This window comes from Lipophrys pholis, assembly GCF_963383615.2.
Source record: "Lipophrys pholis genome assembly, chromosome: 15".
Taxonomy (NCBI): domain Eukaryota; kingdom Metazoa; phylum Chordata; class Actinopteri; order Blenniiformes; family Blenniidae; genus Lipophrys; species Lipophrys pholis.
The window spans coordinates 10421720-10442899 of NC_137642.1; the positions used below are offsets into that span (position 1 = coordinate 10421720).

At 41.0% G+C, this 21180-nt stretch overlaps 1 protein-coding gene across 1 annotated transcript in view; it reads right to left on the reverse strand.

Annotated features, from left to right (window-relative positions):
- comtd1 (catechol-O-methyltransferase domain containing 1) overlaps nt 1–10044 on the reverse strand; it is a 49081-nt gene extending 39037 nt beyond the window's left edge. Inside the window, exon 1 of the mRNA XM_080482288.1 lies at nt 9838–10044. The gene's annotated coding sequence lies outside the window, so the exon portion shown is untranslated. The remainder of the gene's footprint in view (nt 1–9837) is intronic.
- Nucleotides 10045–21180: the final 11136 nt, after the last annotated feature.

The following is a 21180-nucleotide window of genomic DNA, read 5'->3' on the forward strand; positions in this document are numbered from 1 at the left end:
CAAAATGTGTTCCAAGTAACATGTCCCAGCTGCTGGCAGTACAACTAGTTTTAGGTTGTTGAAGCTATAGTAACACCAACTCATCTGAAATGTAATATCAATTACCTGTGGGCTTTTTGTAAGATGTCAAAACCAAGTTTAACCTATATTGGCATTTATTGAGGTATGCATTGTACCAAATCTTCATTTAAAAACAAACTAAATGAATGCAGAGGGGTAGAAAGTATAATATTTACCCTTGATATGTAGTGAAATAATAATGTAGCATCATATATGATGATATAGCATAATGTAGATACAAAGTACAGATATATTAAAAATGCACTTAATAAAATAATTAAACACATTTAATTCCAATCCATCACAGTTCACGATCATTGTCATTTGAAAATATGGCTACATGCATTATGATGTTGTGATTCAACAGATTTTCGCCTACCGTTCCACGTTTGCAGAAACCTGCACATTGATCAGGTGACGTGTAGTGATCGTCCAACAAGGAGGAGTTTGCACTGTCAATGTGTTTCCATGCGTAAGAGTTTCACTATGAGACTGGGAAATAGATCTCCTAAAGTGGCGATCTTTACTGAGTTTGCATTGATTAACTTACAAGTGTTTGAATAAATGGGCAGTGTGATTGCTGCAGTCTTTTTTATTTTTGGTTAGATATCACTCTGATATCTAACCAAAAATATCACAGTGATGTCTAACCAAGCCATTGTATCTTTAAAAGATTTCACAATCTGTCAGCATAGATTAGACGCACCCACCAGATTTCTTTTCCCCTTTATGTTTCTCCCCAGGGTGAGCTTTATACTATAGTAGTCCCAACACTTCAGTTGACAAATAAGTCAATGAAACTTGCATTGCACCTTGTCTTTTTTCACATTAGCAACACTTACACTGTTAGATTATCATTGGCATGTGCTGATGGGATGTATCATTCTGAAAATCATTGGGAACAATTACCTGGGGCTAATATCTTATATATTATTCACCAGCCGGAGAAGAAATTGGAGCCCGAGTTAGACCACAAGTAAAATTTTTGTTATAACAGTTCATGTAAATGTTGTATTGACAGTGTATATACTTTGACTTTTAGCACGTTATTCATTTTGACTTTGTATATAGGTGTTTTTCTTTCTTTTCCACTGTGTTGTATACCCAGACAGTAAGCTACAGACTTATATATAACACTTTCGCTCTCTGTGCAGGTTTTTTCTCTCTCTGGTATATCCCCTTTTAGATTAGAAATGTAATTTGAGGAGATAAATGTATTCTATTCCAGTTTGCTGTGATCAGGAGTGCTGCTGTGCAGAAAGCAGCATTACTCCTCGATTATTGAATTTTTATGGCCAGGTAATTAATTGCAGATTCCCTGTTTTGTTCTATTTCTTCCTCTCTGACATTTTAATTTCGACAAAAAGCCACGGTCTCCACACGGCCCTTCTCTAGAGATCCTAATGGCCTATAAAACATGATGACTTATAGATATGGCGAGACTTCACTTCGCCAATGATTGTTTGAAACCTTGCTGATCACACAGAATTTAGTCCCCCCTCTTGCTTCCTCCCTGCTGCCATATCATCCCTGCCTTTCCTGCGCAGCCTCTTGAATTCATTTCTTGTCAATTAAACTGCAGCTACAGTGTCCCGTCTGAAGTATAGGAATCTATCAATGTGTCATCGACCGGGGATTCATTATTGGATGCGGCCTGGTAACTTTTCAAAAGCAGCGTACGGGCCATTATTCCTTAAAGACGATTGTCATTACTTGACCGGGCAGGCGAGTGTCCTTGGCGTGCATTGCAAGCGTTGCGTTTAAGGGCAAGGGGGAATCAATCGTAGCAAAGGGTGACAGACGCCATATCTCAAGGCAGACAGGTTTGAATGCTTATATCAAATCAGAATCCTCTGCTAGCAAAGGAAACATTAGTTACCCTGGTGTCAGGAGCACATGTAGGCCACAGCCAGCCATCCAGGAAGAAAGAGGGGGGAAGGCGGTTTGTTGTTTTATGCAGGTCGGCTAAAATGTCCCGAGATATAAATGAGAAACCATAAAACATAATTCTCCTTTGTGTATAGTAAAAGCATATTGGATGCTTTTGCCTTGTGCAATTTGTGCTTTGTTTATTTATTTATCGCATGGAGTGGCTGGAACAGGCGTGCATATTTTCAAAAGTAATAATATATAGGTAAAATAGCACACACCGCAATGCAAATTCAGCAAGCTTATGCAAAGACTGTGGCTCATTACATCAGACACCAAACAGACGGTAATAACATTTAATAGCTGCCATATTATTGTCAGATCCAGAAAAAAAAAGGTTGCAATTAGAACAGGTAGCCCGAAGCTGATCACTTATCTTTCCCGTTTTACCAGCTTCTCTCATTTATATCCACAGAAATATCTATCGGGTAGTATTTATTTATCATCCCTCCTTTTCTTCTTTCTACCGTCCCCCTTGTCATGGCGCTCCTTTCTGCTGTGTAAGCACAAGCCCGCACAACATATCACTCCCGAAGCGTACCCCCTCCTAACCTTCACAAGTTCTCCCTGTACAGTCTCCACAGCTCTGTAATGGCTGATGCAGTTACCATATTTCAGTCCTAATTGGGTCGAAGCTGCAGAGCCAATTTGGGGCGGTAGTTTGGAAGAGAGTTCCTCTGCGACGTTGTTAGGCATTGGGATGTCTTCTGTGTTGCCAGGTGTGGATTGTAATTGCTGCTGAATGAAAAGAGCACCTTAGAAGTGGAGGGACCGTTGTGGTCTGCTGAGGGTATGAGACTACTTTATCCACAACAGTGTTTTCCTCGCTTTCTGTTCAATAAGTCAATGCGGCGAAGATGAGATTGGGTGACTTGTCTTGTTTACATCTTTTAGGTTTGTTTTTTTGAGGAGTTCTGTTGCCCTGAGAGAACGGTGTTTGTTCCACACAAGCCCAAGTTGTGCACTCATCAAAATGACACATTGCTTTCCGAGCGCCCACTGTATTCTATTTTCTGCCTTCATCCTATTTTCTACCGTGAGGCAAATGTGCTATCTCGCCCATGAAGCATTGCTCCGAGATGAAGATGCGCCTCACTGTCTGACCTTACATGCTGCTCCTCAGAGTCAGGATCTATGGCAGCCATTTTCTCTCTAGCCAGTCATGAAGAAGCAAGAGATGTAAATGTCAGTCTGTGTCTCCTTAACACTTAATAAAGGACTGGGATTGGGCCCTCCGCTCCGCCAGTCGATTGGCCATCTAATGAGGAGAGGCCTTACCATAACTCTAGAAGATTCACTACTGTTTGTGTTTCACCAGAGGCCCTAGCACAGTAATAATTCCAAGTGGATAAATGTTTTCCCGATAACAAGCTGAAATAACCTGTCCGGCTGAAGTTGATGTAGACAAGAGGAATCACACAATTAGCGATCAGCAGGGATTCATCCTGGTAGCTGAAGACGGAAGGCAGCAAGACCTTAGTCCTTTTCTCTGTCTGGAAAATATCAAGGCTACCTCCATCAGATGTGCTCCTTCTTCAGCGGTTCCTCAGCCCGTGAGTCATCAGTCACAGGCCTTACCTTTGGTGCAGCTCTCTGTGTTCCTACCTCTAAATGCCCCCCCCCCCTCACTAGCATTTAGCTTGTTAATGTAATTGAAGTCACTCGGAGGGAAGGCGTTATGGATGGTGCTCTCGCAATGAGACAATGCTCCCTAATCTCCGTTTTTCTAGAGGCTACTTCCCACCTTGAAAAGAAAGGCAGTGAGGAAACCCATTTAGATTGTTGAAAAGATAATAATAAAGAAGGTTTTAAATTAAAAACATCCGTTATTCCAAATTATGTTAACGGCTTGAGCTATAACTATGTTTTAACTTCACCAATTAATGCAATATCCCATCCGGAAAAACAAAAGAAGCGGCGCTTCATAGAAGCTTGCTTCTGTGCTGTTTGTTAATTGGCTCCTTCCCTGCTATTATTTCAAATAAAAGTCTTCTTTAAGTGTCCTAAAAAGACAAAGATTACATTATGTCCAATTATTATGCCCCTCCACATTTCCCAGTGTTACAAGGTACTCTAAAGTTGATTAATAACAAGCAATTTCGTCATAAAGAGGTAAGACTACTGTAGCTATTGTAATTAACCTTTAAGTGTGATGGACTTTACCGTATATTTCCTATTTCTATTACTGACCCATATATATCAAAGCAGGATCCGTCGCCGTTCTCTGTGTTCGGGGCCTCCCAAGAGCCTCCGCATACACTCTGTGTCCGATGACATCATATCCCCACGGGAGCGTGAATTATCTTGTTTTCGCCCGATCTCTCATATGTATTTTCTCTGCTGTTCTTGCACAAATGTATCATTTAAACCATTAGCAGCACCTAGCTCTTTCATTAGAGTGAACTATATCATCCCCTCCCCAGAGGCACCCCCGAGCCACCGGACTGTGAGAATACATTTCACTGAGGGGGAATATTGAAGGCGGCAACATGCCTAGGTAAAGTATTACTTAATTTATACTGCTAATGTATAACATTGATTCTCTGTGGGGAAAATAAAGGACAACATATTTTCAGAGCCCACATCATTAAGGTTTAATAATTTAGACCCAGTTAGCGTGATAATAAATATACTGGGGGAACTTAAGTGAGGGTTTTGGTGATGAATACAATTAGAAAACGTTGCACTTACATAGAAGAGTAATATGAATGGGGTGTAGAAATTAATTGGAGTAGGAGCAATGGTGTGGCCTGCGGTGTTTCACAGGAGGGATTAAAAACAGCCTATTTTTTTCCCAAGAGCCCTTTGCGGAATACAAACTATCCGCTGACTTTTCTTATAGATATCTACAGAGCTAACAAATGGCTGGCCTGAAGAAATGGATGTTGCCTCTTTCTCCTCTTTTCCATTGCAGAATTACGCTGTGAAAGTAAAAGACAGCAGTAGTGTGCATTTTGGCATTTGTTTTATGGCTGTTCCATTGTCTCGGTTTACATTACAAACATTGGTTCTCATACATCATGAGACGGGACATAATGGGATGGACAGGGCAGGATACACAGCTATGTATTCAGACCCAGATTTATTTGTTTCATACAGAATATGTTATGAGGACTGTGAAAGGCTTTCAACTCTATTTATTATATTGCATTTCAACTCCCTGTAATGAATGTATATAAAACTACATAGCAGTGATGATCAAAATGAAATATGAAATTAGAACCAAAAGCATTAACATGTGTCCCTTTTGAAAAATGGGCAATAATATTGTCATGTTGCCTCGAGGACTCCCTACTGTAAATATCTATGTCTTGCCATTGTTTAATAATGTCATCATCTCTTCATAAGAGATATGTATATAGATATATAGTTGCAGCTATATTAATACAGATTTATGCTGCAGTTTCGACTAAAAACATTGCGTGTTGTATCTGACACATTACGCTTTACAAAAATAGAGACATCATAATCCCCCCTTAACATGAAACATTGTGGATCGTAATCCATCAATCTGTGAGCAGAGGCAAGGTACACCTTGGACAGGTCAACAGTCCATCACAGACAGACAACCCCACACACTCACATTCACACCTAAAGTACTTTAGGGTCACCAAATAGTCTCATATGCATGGTTTTGTACTGCGGGAGGACACCAGAGTACTTGAAGAAAACATTTACATGTAGAAGGAGAAGATGTAAATTCTACCCAGAAAGGCCGGGCCCGGACTCAAACCCACAGGCTGTATATTATGGGCCTGCATAATTAGATGAGTCTCACAATTTCAGACATTTCAGTGCACTGTGAAGAATCCCGTACTGTATCACCTCATAGTTCAAAACAAAGGAAGAAAATGATTGTTTGTCCCAAAATGTTTAGATAAATAATGGAAAGGTGCTGTTATAAATCTATTTTAACTCCATAATTAGGCTTTGCATGCTCTCAAAGATGTATGATCTATTTTTGTTGTTTGTTACAGACCTCTTTTGGATTTGATGTACAGTTGTGCTCCTTTAATGACTCTACCACTCCAATGATGCTAATAACAATGTTAGACGTCATTGTTTGTCAAATCGTCAAATTTTGTGTGATAGGAACAGCAATTTGTCTTTTTGCAAGTTCAAAAAGCACTCAAACTTATCAAAACAAAACAAATAATCAAAATGATGAGTGTTAGGGAAATCTCGCTTTGTCTCATAAAGAAAGATGTGTAATTTTGCAGTCTGTGTTCAAGGATGACCTGCGTCAGCACTTTTGGAATCTCTGTGCTGCTTCTTGTTACCTTGAGTCTACGATGCAGGAAGCACGTGGATCTTTCTAAAACAATTCAGCCTTGAAGAAGGCGCTGTCTGATTTCCAGAGTTAGACAAACTCCTGGACATTCATGCAAAGGTTGTACTGTCACGGCGTCTCCTCTTGCAAAAATAATGTAAAAAAACAAAATTGTCGTTTTAAACGTTTTAAATCACTCTCTGTGTATTCTGTCTCCCTGAGGTTTTTTTTACTAGGAAATTCTCCTGACAATGAGATATACTGATTATCTCTCGGTTCACCATTTAATTGATCAAGAGATTATTTAAGCTCTAAAGTAGTTACAGTTATCGTCTGGTTGACTGGAACAACAATGAAGCTACTGTGATTAATTTTCATGGTCTTGTCTTGATAGAAAGACTTTCAGCTGCAGTATGTGGACATGCGGACAGCACAAAACGAAGGAAAAGATCCAAAACCTGTGTACAAATACAACAAATAAAGATGTTGACACATAAACAAATTGGGATCTTTTCAGAAATGACTCCACGGTTGTAGCATATAGTATGAAAAAGCTGTTTTGTTCTTTGAACAAATTATTATACATTATTATTATACATTATTAGTGACTAATTCGAGAATGATGGAAGCATGTGACAGCGGCTGTAATGCTGGGTTAAAACAGAAAAATAGAAAAGTGAGTGAAGTTACCAATCATCGGGTTTATTCCGTCGCTGAAGTATATTTAAAAACATCTGTTAAAGAAATACAAATATAAGAAACAAATTCCGCTGCCAAAAAGTTTTTGTGGAGAAGAGGCGATCGTTTGAACTCCAGTTGATTGTGCCCCCTCGACCATAAATTAGTGTTTAGCTGTTTTTTTTTTAGCTGTTTAAGTGTTTAGAAGCCAAACAATTGCAACTTTCTGCTCATATCCAGGTTGTTTTTATCAAGTGCAAAAAGCTGCACTTCCTGCTCCAGAAATCCCGAGTTTACTCACTGAGTTGTTCATGCCCGACAAGCCTTTCCAAGGAGACCATGCCATGAAAGCACGATGCATTTTTTAACGTTGATAATGTTCCAGTCAAGGACTTCTGAAAAAAGAGATGGAGAACTTGCAGATTTTTGAAGCGCTTTCCCAGAGCTACTTTTTACACCCCACCAAAGATTAATAGTATGCCGCCCTTGAAAAATGAAAATCAAAGGTATCAAAAAGCTCCTAGGGATTACAGGCAGGGAGTCTGATATCAAGCCCAGTTTACTCTTTATGATGTCATTTTCTTTTTATGGAGGAAGCAGGGGGTGAAAGCTCAAGGCAGACATGGGATCCGGGTTTTTGGGGTAATCTCCCATATTCCACAGTGCATAAATCTGCTTCATTGATCTCTGGAATCATGCTTCTATTGACAAGAGCGAGTCCGTCTTTTTGAAAAGCGATAACTGTGCAGGGCAGTCCCACTAAACATTTATGGATGTCATTCCTGCCTCGGTCTGGGCCCCTGCTCTGTAATAGCTTTTAGCGTCATGTAACACTCCTACGTGTGAGTGAATGCACAAATGTGTCCGAGACCCTGCTGAGTAAGTTTACGCTCGCCGTTAATCACTGTCCGGGCCAGCTGGCTGTAGCCACTGGGCAGGTGGACCTGTCAGGTTGGCAGCCTCAATCATGCAGTGCTGAAACCAGAGCCCTCGGAGATGACCACGTCCCCTGGTGTCTCTCAAGTCCCACGTCAACTGGTGCTTACCAAGTGCTATTTTGACTGATACTTTAGATAACAGCTCAGCGTGATGGACTCACCCAAGAGTGGTAATTAAATTCCAATAAACAGATGCATTAAAGTTCAAAAGAAGACATCACATTTCGAAATATTAGTTTGATTAATGCACAGGCTTGTGGATACCTTTTCCCAATACAGTAGAGTTGGTGCTGCATTTGGATTTTCTTAAACTAAAGGATAATGTAAGAATTCTTTTATATTTGTGGACTGGCCAAAGTTAGTTTTTTTAAACTCCGTACTGTAAAAACAATGATGCAGAGGGAGTTTGATCCTCCTATAGCTTTCCAATAAGGAGTCAGACTCACACAATACAAGAATAAAGCAAAATGTTGGCTTCTCACTGGACAAAAGAAAAACAAAGAACAAAACAGGAAACTAAAGCTGCTGCGGTATAATGGAGAGCAAAAGAGTTTGTAAAGGTTAAAGGCCTGTAAGTTGAGAACTTGCTGAACCGAAAGTTTTCAAATAAAATGACGAATGGGAAAGTTATTTGAGGATGAGCTAATATTTGCATGAATGCCGATTTGAGAGCCTCCAACGTTGAGGAATAAAGATGTCCCTGATTCTGTTGTGTGTGGCCCGCCTGCAGTCTCCCAGTCTTGTAATGTAGCTTCGAAATCAAATCAGCAATGAATCATCAGGCATGTGTCAGCACGCGTATCAGCTCATCCTTTTCCAGACTCTTGTCTACTTTGCATAATTTCTTCCAGGTTGTAAAAGGTGCACCTTGGCTTTCTTTAGAAGGAGCTTCGTGCAAAACGCTTCCTGTTTAATGACCACATCTGATCGCAATGTTGATCATTTCATCTAATCTCCCGGCAAAGAGGCAAATTAGCACACATTTCAATATGCCATATAAATCTTTGTAAATCATGGTGCGCTGTTATGAACCATATGTGTGTGTAGTCTCTGCTACCTGGAACCTTCATCACGCATCTTATTAGTGATTAAAGTCGGCTATGAATTAGCTGCTCCGGTGTACTGGGAACGCGTCGGTACAGTTTATAAACAGCTTGAAAACAAACCAGCTTGGCCTTTCTTGAGTTTCACACGGCCATCAAACTGTCAGGTCCTGGATCAGGCATCTACCCTTTAGTGTCTCCCATCCCGTGCTGTGCCAGTAAATTCTCGAAAGAGCAAAGACTTCTTTACTGCAGTCTTTTAGCGTTACACTGACAGCCGTCACAGCACTCCTCTTTATCTCAGCTTACATGTGTATAATAGCTGCTCTTGAAAGTCATTAGGATCTTTAAAACATTTTAATTATCCAGTTGGGTGTTGTTTTCAGCATTCAGTGTGAAGGCGGCACTCTCTAAAAGTAATAAAAATCAAGGATTTTCATACATATTTCTACATGTTCCTCTGCACGGGGGTTATTTCTTTACCCGCATTTCACCATGAATTCTTTACAGCTCACAACAGTCATAACTCAACCTGGCCTTGATTATCTTTCCGAGTTCAGTTTCTCCGAGAAAGTCACAGTGAAATTTGTGATCCTGTGTAATGAGAGTTGAGGGTGCCACAAGAAATCACAGTCATAAAGGTAGGTGCTGTAGATTATATTGACAGCGTGCACGCATGCCCATTGCACACATATATTCACATCACTCATGGCTCTGTATCCAGTCCGCTGTTTTGGGGCTCCATTCCTGCGGGTGAGATTTATAAAAAAAAAAAAAAAAAACGCCAGCAACAACACATCCTACTTGGCCTTTAAGACCTACACAAGTGCTGCTGTGCTGAGGCCAGCTGGGTATTAATAGCTGGTGTGGGAAAACGTAAATTATTGCTCTCGTACCAAAAATGTCATTCAATCCCTACCTCTGCTTGTCAGGCTTGTCCTCTTGAACTGCTCAGTAAATCAAACCATGTGTTCTGGCCCAGGACACAGTCCAAATCCACCGGCTCAGCAATGGTCAAATCAACTTATCAATCAATGCCACAGGCCGATCAAATTGGAACAGGATAGTACTTGTTTCTCTGAACACTTCTGCGTTGTTCATGCTGCCCCCTGTTCCTTTAAGGAGCATCCACTTTTCTTTTTTCTTAAAGTTTAATAAAGACACTGTGTGGCGATGGCATTCATTAGCTGCCACATCCTGTTGTCGAGCCTGTCACAACACAAGTGTTAAAAAGAGATACTCTGGCCTATTTTGAGCTGAGGTGACCTCGGGGTCGGTTGAGGATGAGGGCAAAGTGTGAAGGAAAGGGCTGGCATTGTGTGAACATGCGATCGCCATGCAACCGACATGGTCAAAGCCGCAGGTCACCGAGTTAGCGCTTCTGTGATTACAGCTGCCATCGGAAGAATATTCAGCTCAAATCTGCACAGTCCAATGTTCTGTAGTGTTGACTGTTGAACAGTGCCCAGAAGGCCAGAGGTTTAAGAAAAAATGAGAAATTATAAACAGAATTTACAATTTCACTTTTTTTTTAACTTGATTACTGCTGTTAATACCACAGTTTTGCCTTCACATATATGGCATCTTAAGAGTGTCGGCACTCAGTTTTTAATGAGTCCATCCTTGCTTTTCTGACCATAAATGTGATTCCTCTGAGGTACTCTGAAGAGATTCCTTGAAATTTTGCAGAAATGTTAAATCTGGCTCAAAATGCTAGATAGCCGATTGGAAGTAGACAACAAAAAGTCAAAGTTGAGGGCAGTCTGACCCTACATTTTCTCATCGGTAGTGAATGGATGTCATGCATTCATGGTAGACTTGAAAGGTCTTTGGTCAATTGCTAAAAGTTACTCTACCAGAATCCACCTGGGAAAAATGAAAAATTTAGGACCCAGTTTTTGTTGTTGATGTGTATCGCTAATGTGTTGTCAATATTTTTCTGAAGGAAACTCGTCATGACACTCATACAGACAAGTGTTACCGGCATTTGAATTTCGCTGAACACCCCTGGTTTGTTGACATCTTAGGGTCACGGAAACTCCTGTTGTGTCACAAGATCCCGTTTGTACACTCGCGCTCTCTCGAGTCACACTGGAAAAATGAATGATCACTTTCACAACCTTTAAAACAATGCCCGTGGCTTTGAATACTCTTTCTTTAGAAAGTCCGGCTTTTTTTTCCGGGCTGAATCGGTCAAACGTTGATATTTTTCGCTTGAGCTGCCGCGACGCCATCTTTGATATCCCAGAAACCAATGCGTGCAGGTTTCCGAAGATCAGTCGTCAGTTAGCAAAACATAAACACAGTTTGATGACTATAAATTCTGGTTTGTTTGTAAACAAATCGACTTTGGTGTGATCGATTTAGGCATCTGTGGATTGTAAAATAGTGGAAATGAGTGGTGATGGTCTTGTTTGTGTATTGGTTTATTCTCTGAGCAGAAGAGATACCATTTATGAGAAAGTATATTCATAACAATTTTTCTGGTAGAGTAACTTTAAACTACATTTAGGAGGAAGTCCTCTGATATCTCGTCTGTGGTTAATTCCGTTTCTGTCTGTTATTTCCGTGTTTTCTACGTCTCTGAAAAAGGGTAACAGTGGAACATGCGTTTATTGTTATGGCACATTTCCAACTTGGAGTACTGCATACAAACACATGGTTAATGTGAGCATAGCACAAGTCTTCTGATTGGCTCATTAAAATTCTGTTGTCAGAAGCAGTAGGGACTCTTAAAATCACAACTGTGTGAAACACTGGAAGATCACAAAGGTCAATATCTGGATCGTGTGAGTTTCTGTTCCCTCTAAACTGGTCTCTTTTGAAGGCACAGGCATGATCTGGTTCACGGGGAATGAGAGGTCATTTTATATTCAGTTACCACTGATGACACCCTGAGGATTTGTCTACCTAAACACGATTTGGCGATAAATTAAATTAAATTTCTCGTCATCCTCTGCTTCGAGTGTGAATCCTTTTTCGTGTGCAATCCTGCTGAAGCGGTCACGAGGATGAGAACAGATTCCCTTGCTGGTGTATGAACATCTGCTGGGCCATTTAGCGAGCTAATAGATCAGCCGAGAGAGAGAGAGAGGGAGACGGGACGAGAGAGAGGGAGAGCATAAGACATGCAGGTGTTCCTGGCCAGAGCCAGAAGACATCAAACCAGAGACCCAAGCCAAACCCACCAGAGCACAAGCTGAATGACTCACAGCCTCTCACAGATAATAAAACAAGCGCCGAGTTTGCTTAAGGTACAGGTGGGGGTATTTTCCGCCATACACGAGAGAGACCCAGTACATGGAGAAAGGTAATTGGGTGCATATGGGGGGAGGTAAATGAAAGAATTTTGAGACCATCTCTGTGGAATACCTAATGGGGACAGGACAGAAAAGGAAATTAAAAATTATTCGAAGCAGATGGAGTGTTCTTTCAGTTTTTAAGGAAATTTATTAGCACCATGAAAGAAATGTGTCTGTTTATTTTGTGCTGCCATGAAATGAATGGCCTGCTGAGTTGTGCTTGTGTTAGTTTATGACTGCCGGGCCATTACTCATAATTTAGAATGCATTTGTTATCGATTCATGATTTAGCGTGATTTATTGGTGCTTGTCAGTTTTCATTCAAAACCCCACCACTTTTATTTCAGCAGCAGGCCCAGAGTTTATGAAAAATCTAAACAAAGTTGGGCGATATGCGGATATTGTTTCATTGCATATCAACTTTGGCTGGATTCAAACGATTCCTCAGTGTAATTCATTTGTTCCTGTTATTTCCTTATTGCCAACAATAATAAAAAGGAAATGTACAATACGCGATCAGTCAAGAAACACTTTGTAATGGAAATGTTGATTTTAAAATGTCAAAATCCCTCCAAGTTCCGACACTGTTTAAAGTTCAGTGTGGTCAGGTAGGAGTGTAATATTAACAACTGATCAAGAACAGCAGTTAAGTGTTATGTTGTTACCTCAAGAGGATTTGTTAGGAAGCTGTTTTGTTCCTGCAGCAAGCATCATTAAATCTACGAGCTCAGGACGTCTGGGAACATAAAGGCCAGCGCCGATATTAACCCAGCATATGGTTCAAATTTGGAAGAAATATCTCAAGATTAAAAGTCTCACAATAATAAGAGGACCAGCACAATCTGTTGCACAAGATAACATTCTGCTATAAATTGTGTCCCGCTTAAAAGTTAACCTTTTGCCAACAAGGCAGTTGGAACAGGATTACCATCATATTCACTGCAACCTCAGTTAGGTTCCGTCCCTTATGAAGAGAAACAAACAGTGCCATTGAAAAAAGCAGGTGATACCATGCTCAGCCCTCATCATGAATCAGCAATCGGTCACAGAGCCAGTGATTTCATACTGGCCTAGCCAGCAGCACCTCTCAATAATAAATGTACAAGCACCCTTATGTTTCTTAACTGTGACAAACACTGTCAAAATGTTTTCCATGAAAATGTGACGACCAAACTAGACCATCCTCATGCCACAAGAGATAGCCGCAGAAGCTGTAGAAACAAGACTGCGTCTGTTAGTAATAGCAGATTCTAGTGGTGTCCCAGACAGGCAGTTTTCAAGCTGTTAATTTCAGAGCCACCATCCCAATGGATCTCACATTGTGTCGACTGCTATGACCTGCTGCCACTAACCAACCAACCTTCAGAAATGATGCTACCAACAAAGTTTGTAGATTGTTCTGGATTGTGAGATTCCCAAAAACAGGTCAAATTTATCGAGGCATGGCCAAGTTTTGCATGCGTCGTGTCTTCATTGGTTTGACTTGGCGACAGAAATGAATGACACAGTTATCACATATTGCCATGCTTAAGGGTTTCCACCTTCATTTTGATGGATGCAAAACTTGTGCAGTTGAATTTGATGTTACAAGCAAGCTGATTTGAGATCGCTAACCACAAGGATAGTAGGATTCTTGAATGGCTGGTGGACTTTATTGCAGAATATCATGAATTTTACTCCTTGAAACCAATTAACATCCATTTATTCTCTATGCTGATTTATCCAGTTCAGGGTTGCGGGGTCAATCCCAGTTAACAGCAGCTGAAGGTGGACAACACCCTAGAAAGATCCCTGGGTCCTTTACAGGCTCATGCTCATCCATATGGGTTATTCAGGGTCACCAATTCACCTAAATTGTATGTTTTTTTTCAACAGTGGTAAAATTAAATCCCAGAGAAAAGCATCTATAGGGAGAACATAGAAACTCCAGACAGAAAGGCCTGACCTGGACTCAAACTTACAACATTCTAATGATGAGGTGACAAAGCTAACGGCTACACCACCATGCGGCCCACCGAGTAATATGACCACAGGTTTAGGCCAAACTACAGATTTCTTTCCTCAACCTAATTTTCAGCAGTTAAATCTAAACAGTCTATATAATTGTTCTCGTAACCAGGATGGTTTTGAGAGCTTTCGCTGTCTGTGTCTCGATTGTCTTGATGCAATAACTTGATCTAACATGTTGCTTCAGTAGTACATTATAATGAGTGTATTTTTGGTGTTTTACTGTAAGGATGTCTTGGACCTAGAGGTCACCTTGTGTATAGTATATCCAGCTGAATGTGTTTAAAAGTGAGGTAGAAGCCAGTTTCTATGGACCAAACCAAAGGATGAGCAATATAGAGCCTCTATTGACATGCTTTAACTCTGTGCTGCAAGTCATTATAAAGTTTGTGTTGAGCTGCTTTTTTCCCCCAGCAGTATTAGAAAACAAAGCATATTCTAAGCAAAGGCTTATACCTAGACCTCAGGGCAAGTGGTGAGCGAAAACTATACTATAGACCTTTGAGTGGACCAGATGTACTACTGGATGTGCGAGGATCTTTCAAGTTTTTTTTTCTTTCTAACCAAAAAAAATAAATAAAAAATGTACACAGCGTTAACACACTATAAAAAAGGGGCAAAGATGTCTGAAGCTGAATCATTCACCTCCTCTTCATATGTGCCCCTCTGAGCTGCAGGCCAAGAAGGAACATCTGTTGTGAGAATTGTGAGAACAAAAACAATTCTCACCTTGAGATAAACAAGAGGCATCACCGAGTCCTGCTCCTTTCCTGCTGCGTTCAGCAAACAGTTCCATCCAAGACAACTAGGAATTCACCCAATAGTGGAGTTCACCCACTGTCAGTAGGAATATAAAAAAAACAAAAACAAAAAAAAAAACCTAGATCCAACGAGTTCTGACTAAGATGTGCACACCGGGATTTGATTTCAGTGGGCACAAACGGGAAGACAAAGCCAAAAATCAATAGAACAAATGAGACAGAAATCAAAGAAAGAAAGAAATGATGAACTTGTTTGCAACATAGCAAAATCATTCAGGATTCATTTTCTGATGAAACCCTAAAAGTCATGCATCCAAAAATAGATGTATCCTTAGGAACAATTAACGCATCGCTAAAGTCTTATCAGAACCAAATGAATTTGGGTAAACGTATGAGTGGACACAACCCAGTGGTTTGACTTGCATGATTATCTCATGAGCGGTGAGAAGACGTACCCTCACATCACTGGACCAGGGCCTTTTTCATCTGGATCAAAACCGAGCTGTACCTTTCAAGGCTCTGATCAGCACGACTGACTGAAACAAACAAAACCCTTCCCGACAGCTCAAAAGCCTTTCTGTGTTCGACCCGGGTTAGTGACGCTCCCACGAGCTGACACCCGGCGGAGGAAACAAATGCTTCATTAGCGAGAAGCAAAACAGTTTCAGAAAGACCACATTCTCTGCACCGAGAAGGAAATTAATAGGCTTCACATCACCGATTGAACTGAAGTGAATTAAGTTCTCCGCTGACAAAATCATTTGATGGTAGAGCTACTTCTCTGTGTTTTATAGGTCCTTGGCATTGCTGATGGAAAGGGCAATGACTTGTGAGGTGCGGCTTGACCCCCATTTAGAATGGAAAATGATGAAAATTAGTTTAATTGAGGGTAAAGCACTGCGGGAGTTGTCAAATCAAAGTATAAATCTAATTTATTAGAAATAGATACATTTAAACATATTATTACACTGACACTTATGTGAACTATTAATACTAAAAGAGGTACAACGTGGAGTTTCCATGATGCACAGACTTAATGAAATACGACATCATTGCAGGCCACTCACTGTGACTATTTCTATTATTTCCAATCATGATATTTCTTCATTGTGTTTGCATTAACTGCATACCTTTTTTCATATGCTGGAGATAGACTGCACGCCAACACACAGGGGGATTAACTTCTGAAAATGAACGCATGCAGTGGGAATGGTGCATATGAAAAATATCCACGTGAGCACACATTTAATGTAGGAGAGAAGCCAGTGCTGAGTTATATTGTTCAATATCACCATTTCAGGTCACGGTCTAGACGGTCTTCTTCAGTGTTTTTTATTAAAACATCAGAACATGATGAAAACTCTGTTGTAAACAGATACTGACGTTGCTCTTCTTGTGTTGCACCTCCGAGCGAGCAGCTGCTGGAGGTGTGTTTGCTCCTTCCAGCTGTCAGTACGTGTCATTTCACACACACCTCTGGGATCTGTCTTATTGAAATGCACCTGCTGTTGCCACCAGCAACCGCAGGTGATGACAAATGAACAAGGACCAAAACCTCAAGGCTGCTGCTCTTCATATGTTTTTTTTTCTTCTTTTTTAATTTAATAATGAATATCATGTAAAAGGTGTTGCTTCCAGAAAGGATTCCATGGAAATCTTACAGTTACTAATTGAACTATTTACATATGTTTTGGTAGATTTTTTTCTCCAATGAATTCATTTTAGTCGTTTTCACAAAATGAATCAACCAGAAATGTTTTGCACTTTTCACTATCTTCTAGTATCAAAAGTTATCATCTGGGTCATTAGTGGAGAAATTCGAGGCTGGATGATTTCCTCCCAGCTCTTAACTCAAATCTATTGTACCCATGAGGCTTTGGGAACATTAAAGGTAATGTATCCGTGTCCACGCTTGTTATGAATTCACGTTATGATTGTGAGAATAATCCAGAAAACCCTGGCAATTGAAGCGCTGCCCCTGAACATTTACTTGCTAAATAGTCAATAGTCAGTGGACAGCAAGTTTGAAGTACTGACATGAGTTCCAAAGTATATCAACTGCTGCATGTCACCTTCCTCTTCCTGCCTATACAGGCAGCATTTCATTGCTTCGAGGCTGTTGTGTTTAAGATTGATGTTAATAGCTTGCAGAATTAGTGCGAAGCTAATCAAACATTACATATCATCACCTTTTAAGAGGCATGCGACCATATTGTTAACTTCCTCGATTCTTCTTGTTTCTTTCAAACGAAGAATGCTGAGCTAATGTAATAAAATATATGTAATGAAATAGGTGCTGCTTGTGTATGATTTTTGGAGTTTGCGTAAATTATGATAAAGCACTTCAGTCGTCTGGTATATTGATGTATAATATCAATATGACATATAATTTGCTTTGTCCCCTTGCCTAGGAAAAGCATCTTTTGTTTGCAGTTGATTATATTATGAGAACCTGGTAAAATATGAAAACTCTGACACCATATCTAATCTCATTTCCCCATAACACAAGTGACAGTCAAAACGTTTGGGGTAACTTTAGCACACTTTGGTGCAAACAGCACGATGGAGCACTGGAGAGACATTTATGAATAAGATTTTATAACCTCTTCCAGAAATCCAATGAGAAAAATATACTAGGACACAACTTAAAGCTATAAATTGTACAAGTTCTGCAATTTTCATCAAGTCTACACCTTTCCTACCGATTTTATTATGAATAATGACACGTAATGGTGTTAATCTTTTACTTTTGTGCCTTTGGAGAAGTCTGGGGTACAAATCGACCCCTGAAATGAACTTTGAAAAGTCCCTGTTTTTGAAATGTTGTGAAAGATTGAAAGGGGTCTATGTTCAACACAAGCGGCAAAGATTGTTACATTTTCCTATATGGCATAAAACATCTGTGTTTTTTCCCAGTGTCTTCAGATGGCACTTACAAGTGACTCAGCAAGACAACACAGGCTGTTGAGGATGTTGCATCATCAAATGCTGTATGTAATTTTTTTATATATATTTTCGCGGGTGGGGAGAGGTGACGCTGACTTCTATTTTGGGTTTTTTTGCACAATATTTCATATCTGAAAGGTGACTAAAACAAGATTTTAGCCTCACGTCAGTGTTTGGCCGTATTTGCCAGACGTATAAACAGGCAGACATGATGAATGTTACCCTCAAAAGCTCGTAATATGCAGGCGATGTAATCCGATATTGGAAGATCAAACAACTTCCTCATTGTTTTGTAAATCAATCAGTTATTTAACAATAACTTGAAACCTGTTGTTCACATTTGAGAAGCCGCAGCTGTTCAAACTTGAGCTAATAGATAATAGATTGAACTAAACAGATGTGAGAAAATGACGTCCCGCCAGGACAATGTCAAGCATCGAGTTGAGGGTTAAATTTGTAATGGAAAGGTTGCAGTTGGTTACAGTATGTGCCCAAATCCGCACACGGAACAGAACTCTCACTACCTACAATCCTCCCTCTGTCCTGTAATAAAGGAGCGACTTGCTTGAGTTGAAATGAGCAGGAGAGCAGGGCTTTGTCGTTGTAATGGACGCCAACATACTTAACCCCACTATTTGAGACATTAGCTTCCACCACTGGAACTCTTGAGTGGTCTGCTTCTGGAAACACTTTTCCCGTCCAGTCAGCTTTTAGCCTTGCCTTCGCTCGGACGCTTGGCGGAGAGGAAGACCTTATGATTGCAGCAGCTTTTGTTTTTATCCGCACCGTGACTGCATGGGCTTGTATTTCAAAGAGGTCCAAGATGGAGACAGACAGGGAGAGGAGGGGACGGAGCGAAGGTGAGAGGAGAGAGAAAGCAGAGCAGAGAACGACACTGGACGGAGAGCGTAATGTAGTCGGGATGGAATCTGTCACTCAGCTTATTGCATGTTGATGACTCAGGATAGTTTCAGCTGTAAGCAGCTCCTGATTTATGGACAGTCAGTGAACCCTTGTGGCCAGCGAGGTAGGGAGGAGAGGGAGATCACAGCTCCACAACCTGCAGCAGAGTCTTCTTTTTTTTTTCAGACAGAGCAATAGAGAAGGTATGAGAGAGAGAGAGAGAGAGAGAGAGAGAGAGAGAGAGAGAGAGGCTGGGCCTGCGTTTTCCTCTCATGCCAGACTGCTTTGCACGGCAATTAGCTGTGTCCTCATTTAGTTTGCCCTGTCCCAAAGGGTAATGAAAGTCATACATCATCTTCAGGGGCTGCTAATTATCCAGCTCAGTTGCAGGTAAGCTTTGTAACCATGAGAAGGCCTTGTCGCCGAGATATTTATTGCTCTTCCAATAAGGGGGGTAAAAAATACTCTCTTGAAAGGTTGCCTGTACCAAGCCCCTCACATCCCTGACATACCTTTTCGCAAATGTGCTAGTGAAAGGGGAAATGTCTTCATTCCACATAAATCATCTCTTCTGGTGCAGTAACAAAATGTTCGTCCGGCACAGTGCGCAAGTGCAGGAAACCGGAGAACATAAACATTTTGGGGGTCAGCTTGTCTGTGTTGATTTACATGTGGACGGCTAATGAAGGAAACACAAGTGAAATGCTTTGCTCGGTAACTGTATGACGGCTGGCCTTTGCCTGCTGTTTCACCACCGAGAGACGTACATGTTTGAGCTGTGCTGCTCTGCCCTGACAGCTCTCCTGTCACGCTATGCGTATTTATTTGGGCTGAAAACTAAATATTTGCAGATAATTGTGACTTAGTGCTCATGAAGACAAAGTGCTACTAGATTTGCGTGGTCCACAAAAAACTGTTGTTGAATGTGAATAAACAAGAAGGATGATTACCTTTCCCTTAGTTACACTTCGTTATTTTGTTTAAAGTTAAGTATGGAAGGAAGTTGATGTCTCAGCTCAATTTTTTTTTTATCCTTCCATCCATCCTCTATACCACTTTATCCGGCACAGGGTCACAGGGTGCTGGAACCAATTCCAGTTAGCTTTGGGTGAGGGCAGGTCAGACCCTGGACAAGTCGCCAGTCCATCACAGGGCAAACAAAGAGAGACAGACAATCTGGAGGTACCCAGGCGTGGGGAGAACATGCAAACTCCACACAGAAAGGCCCAGCCAGTCTTTGAATACATGACTTTCTGTAACCACTGTGCCACAGACTCAGTTTCCTAAGCCATTTTAACTCGAAACTGAGAAATATCAAGGTTAACATGTACTCCTAAGAAACTTGTCTGAGTACCATCAAGAACCCTTTTTTTGTGAGAATAGTTTAAATATAACAGTATAAGGGATTTCACTTTGGTTTAGTCATTTAGAAATACTATCTTGTCCCAAATATATTTTTGTACAGTTTAAATCATATTGCTGCTACCAGTAAAAGGAACCTGAATAAACCATAGCAGGAACATGAAATAAATCAGTGTAGGGAAGTCAAATATATTTGCCAACTATTTGACCAGAAGATTGTCTTTCTTTCAACACATCCAAATGTAGCAGATGTTGTGGAGATTAGAACGAGTCAAAGTCCAAGAGACAGACAGCAACAGCGAGTCGAAGGTGAAAGAAACCTCAGCTGAAGGCAGAGTGTTCACTGGCATCCCGGCGAAGATGACACCATAAATCCGGAGCGATGCTCTGACATGTTTGGATGTTCGGGCCTACATTTGCTGTCACCTACATTCACCGATGGGGGAATCTGTCTCGGTTGGCTGACTGCGGCCACATTCCTCTCTCTGCCTTCCTGCTGTCATATTCCTCCTGCCATCCTATCCGCTTTGAGCACTGGCAGCCAGTGCAGTCTGGGTATTGGAGTCTGGAGAGCGACGAGGTGAGAGCTGGAGGCAGAGAGGAGACTTATTGTCAAGGTTATGCCTCGGAAGATGATTGATGCCAGGCTGGGCTTTCCTGTCAGCCTGTCAGGAGGCAGGAATGTTTAATGTTCTCATTATTGGTTACGCTGTTGTGTATATTTCTCTGTCAGCGCCGCCGAGCCATCTGAACTGCCAAAGCACTTCAAAGGCCTGCAGGTCATTTATCTTCCCCTGACGCTCCCAATGCTCAGCCTCAGCTGAGTGCCAGTGATTTGTTATGACTTGAGAGCTGGCTGACAGACAGGTCCTCTGTAAGGAGGAGGAAAAAAGGAATCCTTTTTGTCACTCTGTGAAAACATCAATGTTCCCGTAATGGGCTACAACTGTCAGTGGAGGCCAGCACCTGACAGTTGTGTGG